The following is a 17785-nucleotide window of genomic DNA, read 5'->3' on the forward strand; positions in this document are numbered from 1 at the left end:
TCCTTTCGAGCTCGACGGGCTTCTTTTTCAGCCCTTTCGGCGAAGGTTTTTTATTCGCTAGCGCTTTTATCGAGCTTTTCGTTACGGGTTTTCATATCTGCGAAGAGCTTTCTGAGCTCAGCGGCCTTTCGTTAAGACTAGAAGAGAGCTTAGTATTAGGCCAAAGCTTTCTCGAAGTTAGTAAAGGCCGAAGGATCATCTTCATCGTCTTGCTTACTAATAGCTTCTTCTTGAGTAAAAGGAACTGCTAGTTAGGCCGTAGAAGAGGAGGAAGGAGCTGCTAAAGCAGCTTTAAGAAGTGTGCGAAGGATTTTGCTCGCGGAGCGAAGGTTGCTATGTTATATAAGTGCTATCCTTCAAGTTGTACTTAGAATAAGCTTTCTCGTGACCGTTAGAGTCGTCTAAATGTTTTTTAACGTCTAACCACTAAGGAATTCTGAAGAGGAAGAATATTATTAAAGCCGTTCTCGGCAGAGTGAAGTAGTTATTGATAATGTGACGACCTTAAGCGATTACTTAAAGGAACTTACGAGAGCGCGAGGTTCACATAAGAGCTTAAAAGAATCTTAAAGTAATGACTTAAAATCAACAACTATTAAGTGTAAAAGTCGAAAGTAGTTGAGGTTTATATACACGAAAGTAAAAGCGCCAAGGACTCGTGAACCATGGTTCATAAGTCAAAAGCGGGGAATAAGAGAATACGAAGAATACGAAAGGAAAAAAGAGGGAAGTAGCTTGGCGCATGTAAGGTGCGTCCAGGAGACCTGGCGTGTCGTCACAATAATTTTTCTTCGATTATAATATTAACGCGCTCAATCCGTTTTAAAGTCTTATCGATATTTTAAATATATTCGAACACGAATCGGCGTATATTCGAAAGTGCTTTTTCGTCGAAATAATCCGTTTATAATCTTTTTATTTTAATATCGTCGATAAATAATATAAAAACTTTAAGTTATAAAGAACTTAAAATGAAATTAATTATTCGAACGAATTAAGCTATCGAGTTTATAATATCTTGCGAAAAAGTAATGCATCGGAAGAGATCTAACGGTATAAAAAAAGCGGTAAAGTCTTTACTCGATTAATAAAATATTTATTAATTATAGCTCGAATAAAGATCGATTAAGCTAGCTATTTAACAACCAGAAAACTCTTTAGCAAACTTATTTATAATTAAAAGTAGATTAGCGTCCTTTCGTATAATTACATTAAGTAAAGTTGCTAAATTAATAAATCGGTACTAGCCCGGCTGCTTTTTAATTATTAAAAACTATTAATTCCGATACGGTCTTTCGCAATACTTTAAAACTCTTTTATTAAGCTTGTCTTAAAGCATTTTAATAATAATAAGTTATAAAGCTTTCGGACACGAATAGTTAAGAGCTTGTTAAGCTGTATATAAAATAGTTTTAAGCTTAATCGATAATAAAACGTCGTCGTAAAACTTACCGCACTTTTGCTAAGCGAATGCGATTGATTTTTCTTTGCTTAACATTATCTTTTTAAATAAATCCCTTTTTTTAAGCCGTAAAGTATTATTAATATTTAAGTTCGCTATACGTTCGAGTGTAATTCGAAAGCTTTTCGATATATCGGCAATACGCGAAAAGAAGTATTGCTTGTATTCTTTTACTTGCTCTTATAACGTATCTTTAGCTTTCGATAACTTATATTAATTAACTTTGCTATTTAATGCTGTTCTTACGCCGTTTGCTTCGTTAATTAACTTAATCTTTTTATTTTTAATCTTATATATTGTGGATAGGAAGAGCTCCGACATATACTCAACGTTAAATCAAGAGATATATATGAATATAGCTATGGTAGAATCGTAAGTGAATAAAGGAGGAAAAGAAGGACGATCGAAGGACACTCGAATGTGTGCTGTAAGTACGTGTATTGTATTGTGTAGTAGTGTGATACCGGTTTAAAGAAGAACTAACTATTCGTTTATATAAGAGCTTGCACGTGACTTAACTACGTGTTTAGCAAAGCTAGAGCATGCAGCGCACTTACGTGATAAAGGTGCTCAGCATTAGTATTATATACATAGACAAAACAAATACAAAGCCTTAACTCTATTATATACGTCTTTTTTTCGAATTAGACTCGCTTTCGAATCACCTCTTATTAAAGTGGTAAAGTTGGGTTTGTAAGACGAGCATGTGGCCGAATTGCATAATCGCAATACGGTCTTAAAGTACTACTTAAAGATGCATCGCCGGATCGGTATTAGTACGAAGCGTATATGATATAATAAAGAAGATAAGAATAGCAACGAAAATGCAAAATAATCCTTCGGGTTTAACTCTTTTTCATATCTTTTGTAGCTCTTTTATTTAACTATAAGAATAATATCAACTCGAGCGTTAGTATTATTATTAAGATAAGCGTGCGTCGATTTAAGCGGTTAAGTGGCGACGCACTGCTGAATCGGTAGTAGCGCGAGGCTTAAAGCGGTAACGTAATAAAGAAAACAAAGGCGGCAGTATATACTCGAAGTCTTGCTATAAATAGTACTTTCTTTTTATATCAATCTTACACTTTTTTATCTTCCTTTTAGCATCATTACTTATTAACTTTATCTTTTACTATTATGTTATCGATCTGCTCTTAATACGTAAGCTACGCAAGCAGAACTATTGATAATGCTACGAGTCGGTGCATCTTCTTTATTAATAAATCTATTAAATGCAAGCGTTACCGTGCTATTAAGTCAACTTGCATCTTCGTAAGTTATTTTATTTTTTATTTTACACTCGTTTTGACTCCGATTCGATAGCTCTTCGCAAAAATCGTTAGTGCTAGTATAGTTTTAATAGATGCGATGACGGCTATAGATAATAAAACTAAAACGGCCGACGACGTTTTTCGTAAAAGCATAATTGCAAATAACCTTTTTATAAAGACCCGCCGTGCTTTTGCTTCTCGAGTTAATAATGCTTCTTTTTTTCTTCGAGCTCGTATCGCCGCTGCTTCTTTTGCTGCCGCTAATACTAAAGGTCTTTTAATTAGCTTAAGTCTCGTCTCGGCGTTGCGCTTACTTGCCGCCGCTGCTACCGCCGATCTAGCTTCGCTAGACTTGCTGCGTTAGATCTTAATTATAATAGATCGAAATAATACTTTATTAAGTAACTTCTTTAATCGCGTAAGTGTATGTTACGAACCTTTTATGATTCTCTTTCGATTTGATTACGATAGATTGCTAAAAAGTCTTCGTCTTTTTTATCTTTATCTTCGAAATCGCTAGCACTTTTTTAAGCAAAGAAGCTCCGCCGAAGTGCCCGCTAAGCTTTTAATCGCGACAATATTAATAGTTCTTTTTCGCGAGGTTTTAGCCGTAGTAATATTCGTAATTCTACGAAAGGTTCGAGTCGTAATAACATCGGTAAAACTTCGAAAGGTAAAAGCAGTGCTTAAAGTGCTGCGAAGAGCTTTCGCACTATTCCACTTAACCTTGAGTTGTAAGGTCGAAAAGGTTTTTATCGCGTATCGGCAGCTTGTTAAGTAATTAATGCAATAGATTTTTCGTATGCTTTTCTTAATTAGCTTTCGAGTAAGGTCCGCTTTGTGTATATAACATGCTCGTATATAATAGATCGAAGGTATATAAGTATAATAACGTAAGGCTCTTTAATATAAAGAAAGAAATAAAAAGAGTATAAGAAAAAAGAAAATAAAGAAAACTAAACTTAAATAAAGAAAAAATCAAAAATCAAATCTAAACTCGACTTTTTTTTTACGTATAATCATACTTTTATAACTTAATTACTCTTTGTTGCTTCTTTATCACTGCTTACAAAGACTCTTGCGTATTAGCTCCGTTGCTTTTCCGTAAAGCTAAGTAATCGAATGATAAATCTATTTAAGCGCTTGATCTAAAAGCCGGACTCGGCCATTTCATTTAATAAAAGCTATTTTAAGGATCTCTTTGTATAAGGCTTAAAGCGAGATAATGACGCTTCGAAGGTGTATCGTACGTAAAACTTTTTTAATCGATTGCCGGTAAATGTTCCGTTTAATAAAGCTTCGTCTTCTTTTAACTCTTTTAACTTATAGTATCTTTTTGTATTTATCGACGAAATTTAATAAGAGCTAAGCTATCGAAAATCTAGCTTTTTAACGTTAAACATATTTATCTTACGTACCGAGTCGTGCTTAAAGATTAAGTCACTTACTTTTAAAAGTTTGATTCGGAGGTTCTTTTTACTATTAAAAGCATCTTTTCTTTTTTAGCGGCAGCGGGTTTTTTTAAGTGTGGCTTTTATAACGTCTTCGTTTCGTATCCGGAACTAGCGTGCTCTTAATTCGATAAGCTTAGTACGATTAGTTATTAGCTCTTGAAATAACGTAACTTAAGACTAGATTCGGGTCTTAATCGAAAGCATTGCTTTTTTGCCGTATATTATATAAAAAAAGATGAATCCGATAAGAGTATACATCGAAATGCGGTCGGCGAATAAGACGGCTAGCAATTGCGCAATCCAATCGGTGCTTTTAAGCTTATTTAATGCGTTTTTAATTAGTTCGTAGCCGCGTTTTACTATTTTATTCGCTTAAGGGTAGTATATTAAAACTACGACTCGATTGATTCTTTAATTGTTAAGTAAGTCGATTACTTCTTTCTTAAACTTCGAACTTTCGTCGATTATTAATTAAAAGAAAATCTTATAATAGTAAATAATGTCTTTTTAAATAAACTTAACTATCGAAAGCGAGTCTCGGGTCCGAATCGCTTTCGCTTCGACTTATCTACTTATATCGTTTTTAATAATAATTAAGTAGCTTTTGCTATTGCGTGCAAGTAAATAAGTGATATCGATAACTTAACGTTCTATTAAGCTATTAGATCAAGTAAAATGCAATAGCTCTTCGAGCTTATTAGCTGCTCGGTGCTAGTATTTTTTATAAGTCTTAACGAATCGTTTGACGTCCGTATAGCATTTATTTTAAAAGTAGCGTTAAGATATACGATAATAAATTGATTCACGGCTTTTATAATTACTTTTATCGTAACAAGCCGTGATAATATTCGTTTTAATCGAAAGCTTATCGATTATTAATCGAAAAAGAAAACCTTTCGTTAAAAGTCTTTAGAGTTTTTTATCGTTTACTTCGTATTTAATAGCTTTCTTTTTGAACTTACGGCATTCTACTTTGTTTAAGTCTTTAAGTCTTCGCAAAGTCGTTAAGAAAATAGCTATTCGAATTGATTTCGAAAAGTATTCGATTAAGTTTAAAAGACTTTCGTAATCGTGATCGTCGTTAAACTCGTTTAAGTTTGCATTCTTCGCTTCTTTCGAGCGTTAAAATATATCTTTAAAAATAGATTAGCGAATATTTATTAAAAGGTTCGTCGAAAGTCTTTCGAAACCGTTTTAAGCTTTAATAAGTTTTAAGTCGGTTAGCAAGCTATTATCGAACTTATTTTTATCTTTTTCGCTTAAATCATCGGAATGCCGTAGCCGTTTTAATAATGCATCGGCAGCGGTATAATCTTTATTAAAGATATATCGGACTTTAAAATCGAAAAGATTGATTTAAGTTAGCTAGCGTATAATTAAAGCCGAAGGTATATCGATAGCTTTTCGTCAAAGCTAAGCAACAAGCATTTTAGCGTTAGTTTCGAAGATAAAATGCACTTTAATAATTTATAACTTGAGTTTCTTAAAGACTTTAAGTACTTCGCGGCACTTTCGTTTAATAGCGTCGTAGTTTTATTTTGCTTTCGTTTAAGCTTCGGATTCGTATCGAGCTGGTTATACTTTGCTAAAAGTAATCTCGCGTTAGCTGATATATCTTTTTTATCTTTTTAAGCTAGCGTCCGTTTTTATTATTATTTCTTTGTTTTAATTTTCGTAATCGATTTTAATTAAAACCGAAGCCGTTGTTAAAACATCTTATAGCATTCGCATAGCTTTCGAATGCGCTTTAATTCATTGCTAATCTATATCTTTTTTTATAAAGTTGTAAAGAAAGTCAATAATATATACGAATCTTTTAACTTAAATGCGAAAATAAAAGCAAAAGCTTAGAAATCTTTTAACTTTAATAACGTTTTCGAAGGTTTTTTAATTATTAATTTTAATAACTTTATTCGCGGCGAGTTTTCGACCTTTTGAATTGCATACGAATCTTATTATATTCATCTTATCTCGATAAAACTATAATTTTTTTTCGATTATAATATTAACGCGCTTAATCCGTTTTAAAGTCTTGTCGATATTTTAAATGTGTTCGAGTACGAATCGGCGTATACTCGAAAGTGCTTCTTCGTCGGAATAGTCCGTTTATAGTTTTTTTACTTTAATATCGTCGATAAATAACATAAAGACTTTAAGTTGCAAAAGACTTAAGATAAAATTAATTATTCGAACGAATTAAGCTATCGAGTTTATAGCATTTTGCGAAAGGGTAATGCATCGAAAAAGACTTAGCGGTATAAAGAAAGCGGTAAAGTCTTTACTCGATTAATAAAGTGTTTGTTAATTATAGTTCGAATAAAGGTCGATTAAGCTAGCTATTTAATAATTAAAAAACTCTTTAGCAAACTTATCTACAGTTAAGGGTAAATTGGCGTCCTTTTTTATAATTGCATTAAGTAAAGTTGTTGAATTGATAAGTCGGTATTAGCTCGGCTGCTTTTTAGCTATTAAGAACTATTGATTCTGATACGGTTTTTCGCAATACTTTAAAACTCTTTTATTAAGCTTGTCTTAAAGCATTTTGATGATAATAAGCTGTAAAGCTTTCGAGTACGAGTAATTAAAAGCTTGTTAAGTTGTATATAAGATAGTTTTAAGCTTAATTAGTAGTAAAACGTCGTCGTGAAATCTACCGCACTTTTGCTAAGCGAATACGATTGATTTTTCTTTGCTTAACATCATCTTTTTAAACAAATCTTTTTCTTTAAGTCGTAAAGTATTATCGATATTTAAGTTCGCTATGCGTTCGAGTATGATTCGAGAGCTTCTCGGTATATCGGTAATACACGGAAAAAAGTATTGCTTATATTCTTTTACTTGCTTTTATAGCGTATCCTTAGCTTTCAATAGCTTATACTAATCAACTTTATTATTTAATGCTGCTTTTACGCCGTCTGCTTCGTTAATTAGCTTGATCTTTTTATTTTTAATCTTATATATGCCGAACACTTTAACCAAGTTTAAAAAGATCTCTTTTTAAGTTCGATAAAGTGTCGAATTTTAATAGTCGATATAATCGTAGCAGCGAATTATAAGGTTATCGGTGCTAACGGCATTTATTTAACAAGTTGTTAAAAGATCGTATAGATCGCATTTTATAAAAGCAAGAACATTAATAAACTGCTTTTAAGTAGTAAAGTCGTCTTTTTCTCGATATTACAGCGTTTCGCTTTCGAAATCGAGCGAAAAGCAAAAAGCTTTTAGTATACCGACTTTAGCGCTTTTAATAAGGCCGGTCATTAGTTTTCCGAGTCGCTGCTGTTACTACTCGAAGACTTATCGTAATAAATAAAGCTTATACTTTGCTCTTTTAAGCGATCGACGGCTTCGTCGTATTAATTTGTTTTATCGCTTACTTTAGCTTAAGTAACTTAGCTCGTAAATAGATTAATAACTATTATAATAACAAGACCACTTTTATAGTCCGAAAAGTATCGGAAACCGATTTTCGCTTTACGTATAAAAAAGTAATCGAGTATAAGTCGAAACCTTAGCGAATCTATAACGTAGAATCGGGTACGGATCGTAACACTTTCGATATTAATAAACATATTATCAGCGTATCCGATAAAACGCGATAGTGAACCGGTGATTATTCGAAAGCTTATCTTTTAATCGTAAGTTATAAAGACTTCGAATTTAACCGCGGCGTTATAAGTAATAACGCTAACCTTTGCACTTATATCGAGTATAGCCCGCGTATTAATAATAAAAGATTATCCGAATATATTAACAATGACCTTAAGAGTTAGCGAATAATAATAAAAGTATTTAGAAAATAACTAGCTAAACGTCGAAGCTAAACCGATATCCGCTGAAAAAGGTTCCGAATCGCTTTCGATTGCGGTCCGCAAAGTACGTCGATCTTTACGAGTAAACTAATCGAAAAAAAGATGTTAAAACTAAAAAACACCGTAGAACACGGCTATAAGAAGAGTCGGAATAAAGCCGATAATAAAAATAAAGCAAAACCGCTTTTAAATCGAAAGAGATTCGAGTACTTAAAGCGTATTGCGTCGGCGGTGTTTAGTTTAGCTGCTACGGATGTTTTTTTGCAATTAAAGCTTAGTTATTTAAGAAAATTCGAATAAGCGTTCGAGTTAAGACCGCTAAGCAATAGCATCTTTATATAAGATCCGTTTTAATCGAGCAAAAACTTGCGTAAGGTCTGCTTTACCGATGATTCGGCCGTGAGTTGCAATAGCAAAAGAAAGAAGAAAAGATAAATTCTTGCGATAAAGCGTTTTACCGATAAAGCGATTCGTAACTTTGCAAAACGGATCGTTATTAAATAAAAAGATATTACTTTCTTTTTAAATAAGCCGTTAAAGCTTCGAAGCAAGTCCGTCTTTTACCGGATCATCCGTCGCCTTCGGTATAAGCTTATTACTTATAATTAAGCAATCTTCCGAGGCTTTCGCAACGCTAACTATAGCTTAAAAGCAATTAATAGCGCTCTCGCTAATAAAGGTTTACTAAATCATCTTATCGATCATACCTTCGGAAGAAGATCGTTTAAAAGTAGAAAGAGCAACGAGAAACGCAATAGTCTTATTAAAAGTTAAGTTCTTTGGCAAATCGCGCTTTTTTAAAAGCTTAATACGAGTCGCTTCGTAATCTATTCTTAAAGAAAAGATCACTTTGCTAAGTCTTTCGTATGATTTAACAGTTTTAAAAAGCTTGGCTTTAAGCTTAAGTGCAGCTTTAAAAGCTTTTAATAGCGTAACGAGCAGATTTCGTAAGTCTTCCGGTCGTAAAGCGTTTCGGTTAAGAATCGCGGTATAAGCGGGCTCGGGTTTATTTATTTCTATTAGTTTAACGAAGGTAACTTTAAGCTGGTTATAAGTAAATTAAACCTTTGCTTTTGCTGAAAGAGCGTCTTTTAACGGGTATAGCGTAACTCGAAAAGCTGCGTTGCGCGCTTGAGTTTTTATTAATATAATAATAGCTTTCGTATTAAATACGCGAGCATATAAATCCGCTGATATAATGTATCGTTAGCGAATCATATCCGAAGTATTAAAGTTATTAATACGAAAAGCTTTCGCATTGCCGCCGTTAGCTATTCGAATAAGTGCTTTAGCGCGTTTTCGTACAGCCTTTTTAATAGATTTTCGTTATGCTTTTAAAGCTTTATAACGACGCTTAAGATTAAGATCATTTATTATTTTACGAACTTTTTTTAGAACTTGCTCGTATTTAAAAGTGTCGTTTCGGAATTGAAACAAGATCGATAATATCTTTCTTTAGTACGGCTTTATACACATCAAGTCCGCTTCGTTAAAATAAAAAGCTAATCCGTATTAAAGCATAAACAAGTAGCATTGATTTTAGTATTTATAAAGCTTTTATTAATAGCTAAGTAAGTTAGAAGTTTGTTAGCACTAATAGAAAATGCAATTAGAATCGTTTAAGGACCGTTTCTCTTTTGATATTGCGTAGTTACGGTTCGAATAAGTATCGATCGTATTGATCTCGTAAACCCGGTGCAAAGCGATCTTTTAAGTCTTTTTATATTAAGCAGCTTTTAATAAGTTTACATAAGCTTCTTTCGGTACGGGAGCGAAGCTGTCGGTGAGTTTTAAATGAATATTAACTTTCGTTAATTGTTTTGTAAGAGCTTCGATTTTTAAATCAAGATCGATAAACAAAGTAATCGAACTCGCAACGGCGGTGCTTACGCGGTAAAAAAGAAAAGGATAAGTATTATCGAAGTAAGTGCTATAAAAGAGCGAAACGTATAAGTTTCGCTTACTTTCGAAAATAATAGACGGTACTTAAAGACGAGAGTTTTCGTTTTAATAAAGATTATAACGAGAAAAAGCTTTAAAGATCTTGACGTAGCTGTATTCTTTAATCCGTTCCGTATTGATTTGTTTTTGCTTGATTAAGTCGCTAATTATAATAGATATTATATTATACGTTTGCAAGTGATCTTTTTTAAGTTTAACGTTTTTTTAAGTCCGATTTTGCATCGATAGTAATAAGCAATTAAAGAACTTCTACTTTAATTGCTTATCGGTAATATCTTTATTAGTTAAGCAAGCAAAGCTCGTAAAATTGAATTGTCGAGTGAATTGTAAAAGCTCCGCTTTAAAAGCTCTTTCTTTTGCTATCTACTTATTGCTTAAGTCGTTCAAGAAGCTAATACTATCTTTTCACTTAGCTAGGTCGAAGGCTTTGTACTCTTCTTTAACCATTGATTTAAAGTCGTTTTAAGTTACTTTCGGATCCGAAAAGCCGCCGAAGCTCTCGATATTGCAACGTATATTATAACCGAAAGAGCTAGAAATATTATATTTAATAAAGCACTGCTTCTTTTCCGAATCGGTAACGATACCGTAGTCTTTAAACGCTCGTTCGAGCTAGCGAATATGGTCCGTAATATTGGCTTTATCGAAAGCGAGCATTTTAAAAGCTTTAGGTCTAAAAAAAAGTCTACGAATACTTACGTAATTCGAAGCATTTACGAAAAGTAAAAAAGCTTGAATCTTTTTCACTTCGTCTTCGATTAGCTTGCGAATAGCATCTTCGCTAAGTCCGAAATCTTTTTAAGTCGAAGAAGTTATAACTCTTTTTGCTTTCCGAAAGCTTTAACGTAAGGCCGTTAAATTAAGTTAATAAATGCCGATTGAAGTATAAATGTGTTTCGAAACGGATGCGAAGAAAGAACGAGAATAATAAAATGATATGAATATAAATAAATAATAAAAATAAAATAAGTATAATTTGTAATAAATATTAGATATATAAAAAAATGTTATAAATATATAAGATCTCGATGCGTCGAAAGTGATTTATTAAAGAGTCGAGTGCCGATCGCTTCGAGTTAGATAATCGAAATTAAATCAATACAATAGATAATATTAATAATACGTTTAACTCTTAAACGTAAGATCTGAATAAGCGGAAAAGTAATTGCCGAGATTAAGTATATCGAAATAAAAACGAGGTCGATTACTAACCGAGCTTCCGTGCAAGCATATAGCTTGCTTCTAGTATAATGCGACATCGAAACGGTTCCGAATTGCATAATACTCATTTCCGCTCGTCGTATCTTTCATTTGCTAAAGCGAAAGATATTTAAAAGCAAATCGAGATCTTTATACGTAATCTCCGTTGCGAAGTAAGTATTGAATTTTCAACCTTTTAAGCTTAGCGTAGTATTTCCGGTACTTAGCTACTGCTTACCTTTCTAAAGAAGAAAGAGCAGTAGACTCGTATTAGAATCGATGTTAAATCGAAAAGGTGAAGTATATTAAACGAATAGTACTTTAAGCGTATCGCCGTGCAAAGTAGCTTAAGTGAATAAAACTTTATAGATACCGAATTGAATTTTAGCTAGCTCGATCTTCGAACTAAAGTAACGACTTCTTAAGTAGTACTTATCGAGTATATCGAATAGCATGCTCGACGGACACAATTCGAAAGAAGATCGCTTTTGAAGCTATAGCTTCGAAGCTTATATGCAAAAGCACTTGATTGTTAGTCTAGCGTATATCGAATACTCTTCGAAAGAGCATCGCAAAAGCATATAGTCAATAGCTTAGCGTATGACGTAAACTTCGAATATATAGCTTCTCGCAAAGGAAGCAAGTTTAAAAAGGGTATAAAGACCAACCTTTGGTTCGAATCTTTGCGTAAGTTACTAAATATATATAGATAAAAAGAGCTCCGATATATACTTAACGTTAAATCAAAAGATATATATGAATATAGCTATGATAAAATCGTAAGTGAATAAAGAAAGAAGAGGAGGACGATCGAAGGACACTCGAATGTGTGCTGTAAGTACGTGTATTATATTGTGTAGTAGTGTGATGCCGGTTTAAAGAGGAACCAACTACTCGTCTATATAAGAGCCTGCACGTGACCTAACCACGTGCTTAGCAAGGCCAGAGCATGCAGCGCACCTACGTAACAAAGGTGCTTAGCATTAGTACTATATACATGGACAAAACAAATACAGAGCCCCAACTCCACCACAATATGCCGAACACTTTAGCCGAGTCCGAAAAGATCTCTTTTCGAATCCGATAAAGTATCGAATTCTAATAATCGATATAATCGTAGCAACGAGTCATAAGGTTATCGATACTAATAGCATTTATTTAGCAAGTTATTAAAAGATCGCATTCCGTAAAAGCAAAAATATCGATAAATTGCTTTTAAATAATAAAGTCGTTTTTCTTTTAATATTATAACGTTTCGTTTTCGAAACTAAGCGAAAAGCAAAAAGCTTTTAATATATCGACTTTAACGCTTTTAACGAGGCCGATCATTAGTTTTCCGAATCGCTGCCGCTATTACTCGAAGACTTATCGTAATAAATAAAACTTATATTTTACTTTTTTAAGCGATCGACAGCTTCGTTATATTGATTTATTTTATCGCTTACTTTAGCTTAAGTAACTTAGCTCGTAAACGGATTAGTAATTATAGCAATAATAAAGCTACTTTTATAATTCGAAAAGTATCGGAGATCGATTTTCGCTTTGCGTATAAAAAAATAATTAAGTATAAATCGAAATCTTAGCGAATCTATAACGTAAAATCGAGTACGAATCGTAACACTTTCGATATTAATAAATACGTTATCGGCGTATCCGATAAAACGCGATAATAAACCGATAATTATTTAAAAGCTTATCTTTTAATCGTAAGCTATAAAAACTTCGAATTTAATTGCGGCGTTATAAGTAATAACGCTAACCTTTGCATTTATATCGAGTGTAGCTCGCGCATTAGTAATTAAAAACTGTTCGAGTATATTAACGATAACTTTAAAAGTTAACGAATAATAATAAAAGTATTTAAAAAATAGCTAATTAAACGTCGAAGCAAAGCCGATTTCCGTTAAAAAAAGTTCCGTATCACTTTCGATTACGGTTCGCAAAGTACGCCGATCTTTACGAGTAAACTAATCGAAAAAGAAATATTAAAACTAGAAAACACCGTAAAACATAGCTATAAAAAAAATCGAAATAAAGCCGATAATAAAAATAAAGCAAAACCGTTTTCAAATCGAAAAAGCTTCGAGTGCGAAAAGCGTATTACGTCGGCGGTGCTTAATTTAATTGCTACGAATATTCTTTTATAATTAAAGCTTAATTATTTAAAAGAATTCGAATAAGCGTTTAAGTCAAGACCGTTAAGCAATAGCATTTTTATATAAAATCCGTTTTAACCGAGCAAAGATCTATATAAAGTTTGCTTTACTAGTGATTTAGCCGTAAATCAAAATAATAAAAAAAAGAAAAAGAAATAAATTCTTGCGATAAAGCGCTTTATTAATAAAGCGACTCGTAACTTTATAAAATAGATTATTATTAAATAAAAAGATATTACTTTCTTTTTAAATAAGTTGCTAAAGCTTTGAAGCAAGTCCGTCTTTCGCCGTATTATCCGTCGCTTTCGATATAAGCTTACTACTTATAATCAAGCAATCTTTTAAAGCTTCCGCAACGCTAATCGTAGCTTAAAAGCAATTAATAGCGCTTTCGTTAATAAAGGTTTGCTAAATTATTTTATCGATTATACTTTCGAAAAAAGATCGTTTAAAAGTAAAAAGAGCAGCGAAAAACGCAATAATCTTATTAAAAGTTAAGTTCTTAAGCAAATCGCGCCTTTTTAAGAGTTTAATACGAGTCGCTTCGTAATCTATTCTTAAAAAAAAGATTACTTTGCTAAGCCTTTCGTATAATTTAACAGTTTTAAAAAGCTTGGCTTTAAGCTTAAGTGCAGCTTTAAAAGCTTTTAATAATATGACGAGCAGATTTCGTAAATCTTCCGATCGTAAAGCGTTTCGATTAAGAATCGCGATATAAGCGAGCTCGAGCTTATCTATTTCTATTAACTTAACGAAGATAACTTTAAGTTAGCTATAAGTAAATTAAACTTTTGCTTTTACCGAAAGAGCGTCTTTTAACGAATATAACGTAACTCGAAAAGCCGCGTTGCGCGCTCGAATCTTTACTAGTACAATAATAGCTTTCGTATTAAATACATAAGCATATGAATTCGCCGACGTAATGCATCGCTAGCGAATTATATTCGAAGTATTAAAATCGTTAATACGAAAAGCTTCCGCATTGCCGCCGTTAGCTGCTCGAATAAGCGCTTTAACGCGTTTTCGTATAGCTTCTTTAATAGATTCTCGTTATACTTTTAAAGCTTTATAACGACGCTTAAGATTAAAATTATTTATTATTTTACGAACCTTTTTTAAAACTTATTCGTATTTAAAAGTATCGTTTCGAAACTAAAACGAAATCGATAGTATTTCTTTTCGATATAATCTTATATACATCAAGTTCGCTTTATTAAAGTAAAAAGCTAATCCGTATTAAAGCATAAACAAATAGCATTAATTTTAATATTTATAAAGCTTTTGCTAATAGCTAAGTAGATTAAAAGTCTGCTAGCATTAATAGAAAATGCACGTAAAATCGTTTAAAAACCGTTTCTTCTTCGATATAACGTAGCTTCGGTTCGAATAAATGTCGGCCGTATTAATCTCGTAGACCCGATATAAAGCGATCTTTTAAGTCTTTCCGTATTAAGCTGCTTTTAATAAGTTTATATAAGCTTTTTTCGATACGAAAGCGAAGCTGTCGATAAGTCTTAAATAAATACTAACTTTCGCTAATTGTTTTATAAAAGCTTCGATCTTTAAGTTAAAATCAATAAACGAAATAATCGAACTCGCAACGATAATGCTTGCGTAATAAAAAAAAAAGCATAAGTATTACCGAAGTAAATATTATAAAGAAGCGAAACGTATAAGTTTCGCTTGCTTTCGAAAATAATAAACGGTACTTAAAAACGAAAGTTCTCGTTTTAATAAAAGTTATAGCGAGAAAAAGCTTTAAAAATCTCGACGTAGCCGTATTCTTTAATCCGTTTTATAATAATCTATTCTTACTTGATTAAGTTACTAATTATAATATATATTATATTATAAGTTTGCAAATAATCTTCTTTAAGTTTAACGTTTTTTTAAGTCCGATTTTGCATCGATAATAATAAGCAATCGAAAAACTTTTATTTCAATTGCTTATCGGTAATATCTTTATTAACGAAGCAAGCAAAGCTCGTAAAATTAAATTATCGAGTGAATTATAAAAGCTCTGCTTTAAAAGCTCTTTTTCTTATTATTTACTTATTACTTAAGTCGTTTAAAAAGCTAATATTATCTTTTTACTTAGCTAAGTCGAAAGCTTTATATTCTTTTTTAATTACTAATTTAAAGTCGTTCCAGATCACTTTCGGATCCGAAAAGCCGTTAAAGCTTTCGATATTGCAACGTATATTATAACCGAAAAGGTTAGAAATATTATATTTAACAAAGCACTGCTTCTTTTCCGAATCGGTAACGATACCGTAATTTTTAAACGCTCGTTCGAGCTAGCGAATATAATTCGTAATATTAGCTTTATCGAAAGCAAACATTCTAAAAGCTTTAAGTCTAAGAAAAGGTTTACGGATACTTACGTAATTCGAAGCATTTACGAAAGATAAAAAAGCTTAAATCCTTTTTACTTCGTCTTCGGTTAGCTTGCGAATAGCATTTTCGCTAAGTCCGAAGTCTTTTTAAATCGAAAAAGTCATAGCTCTTTTTGATTTCCGAAAGCTTTAACGTAAAGCCGTTAAGTTGAATTAATAAATGTCGATTGAAGTATGAAAGTGTCTCGAAACGGATGCGAAAAAAGAACGAAAATAATATAAATATAAATAAAAATATAAATAAATAATAAAAATAAAATAAATATAATTTATAATAAATATTAAATACATAAAGAAATATTATAAAAATATAAGATCTCGATGCGTCGAAAATGATTTATTAAAGAATCGAGTATCGATCGCGTTAAGCTAAATAATCGAAACTAAATCGATATAATAAACGATATTAATAATACGTTTAACTTTATAACGCAAAGTTTATAATAAATAAAAAAGTAATTGCCGAAATTAAGTATATCGAAATAAAAACGAAGTCGAGTAATAGCCGAGCTTCCGTGCAAGCATATAGCTTGCTTTTAATATAATGCGACACCGAAACGGTTTCGAATTGCATAATATTTATTTCCGCTCGTCGTATCTTTTATTTATTAAAGCGAAAGATATTTAAAAGCAATTCGAAGTCTTTATGCGTAATTTCCGTTACGAAATAAATATTAAATTTTCAACTTTTCAAGCTTAGCGTAGTATTTCCGATATTTAATTATTATTTATCTTTTTTAAAAAGAAAAAGCAATAGACTCGTATTAAAAACGATATTAAATCGAAAAGATAAAGTATATTAAACGAATAGTACTTCGGGCGTATCGCCGTGCAAAGTGGTTTAAATAAATAGTACTTTATAAATACCGAATTAAACTTTAGCTAACTCGATCTTCGAATTAAAGTAACGACTTTTTAAGTAGTACTTATCGAGTATATCGAATAGCATGCTCGACGGATACAAATCGAAGAAAGATCGCTTTTAAAGTAATAGCCTCGAAGCTTATATGCAAAAGCACTTAATTATTAGCTTAGCGTATATCGAATACTCTTTAAAAGAGCACCGCAAAAGCATATAGCCAATAGCTTAGCGTATAACGTAAACTCCGAATATATAGCTTCTCGCAAGAAAAGCAAGTTTAAAAAGGGTATAAAGACCAACTTTTAATTCGATTCTTTGCGTAAGTTACTAAATATATATAGAAAAAAAGAGCTCCGATATATACTTAACGTTAAATCAAAAAATATATATAAATATAGCTATAATAAAATCGTAAGTGAATAAGAAAGGAAAAGGAAGACGATCGAAAGACACTCGAATGTATGCTATAAGTACGTATATTATATTATATAATGATATGATGCTAGTTCAAAAAAGAACCAACTATTCGTTTATATAAAAGCTTGCACGTAACTTAACCACGTGCTTAGCAAGGCCAAAGCATGCAGCGCACCCACGTAACAAAGGTGCTTAGCATCAGTACTATATATATAAACAAAACAAATACAGAGCCGCAACTCTACCACAGTATCAAGACCTTTCTAAATATATAAGTAAAAGGCTACTCCTTAAGTTCATCAGACAAGAATCAAGAATCTTTCTACTTATCTTCCTCCCCGTGTTACCGTTTAACAAAAGCTTCGCTTTGCTCGCACTTTATTATCTGTCCCGTGCTTAATCGATCAAAGTCTTAATAATAAAGTTGATCTCGGACGCCGTAAGCTCGGAAATAAAACTTAGTATAAGCTTAAGCTTTGCTTTTTCGTCGGCGAGCCGATCTGCCGTTTCGTTGCTTATAATACCGGTATATCTCGAAGCTTATTTAACGCTAACCTTTAAATGTTTTATCACTTTTTAAATACGTAAGAACGCTTATTAAAAAGTAGCTAAAGCTATGCTTCGTATATACTAAATCACGGACGTATTATTTATGTACAATTATATGCGGTAATAAATAAGGTTTAATAAAGGCCGAATAACGTGCTCGAATGCTTTTTAAGCTTTTATTGCTTTCGCGTTAAAGACGTGCGATAAGTTATTAATAGCTTTTTTGCTTATTGCAATTTTCTTT

The sequence above is a fragment of the Drepanopeziza brunnea genome (genome assembly GCF_022702325.1).
Source record: "Drepanopeziza brunnea f. sp. 'multigermtubi' strain 214-2 chromosome Unknown ctg6, whole genome shotgun sequence".
Taxonomy (NCBI): Eukaryota; Fungi; Ascomycota; class Leotiomycetes; order Helotiales; family Drepanopezizaceae; genus Drepanopeziza; species Drepanopeziza brunnea.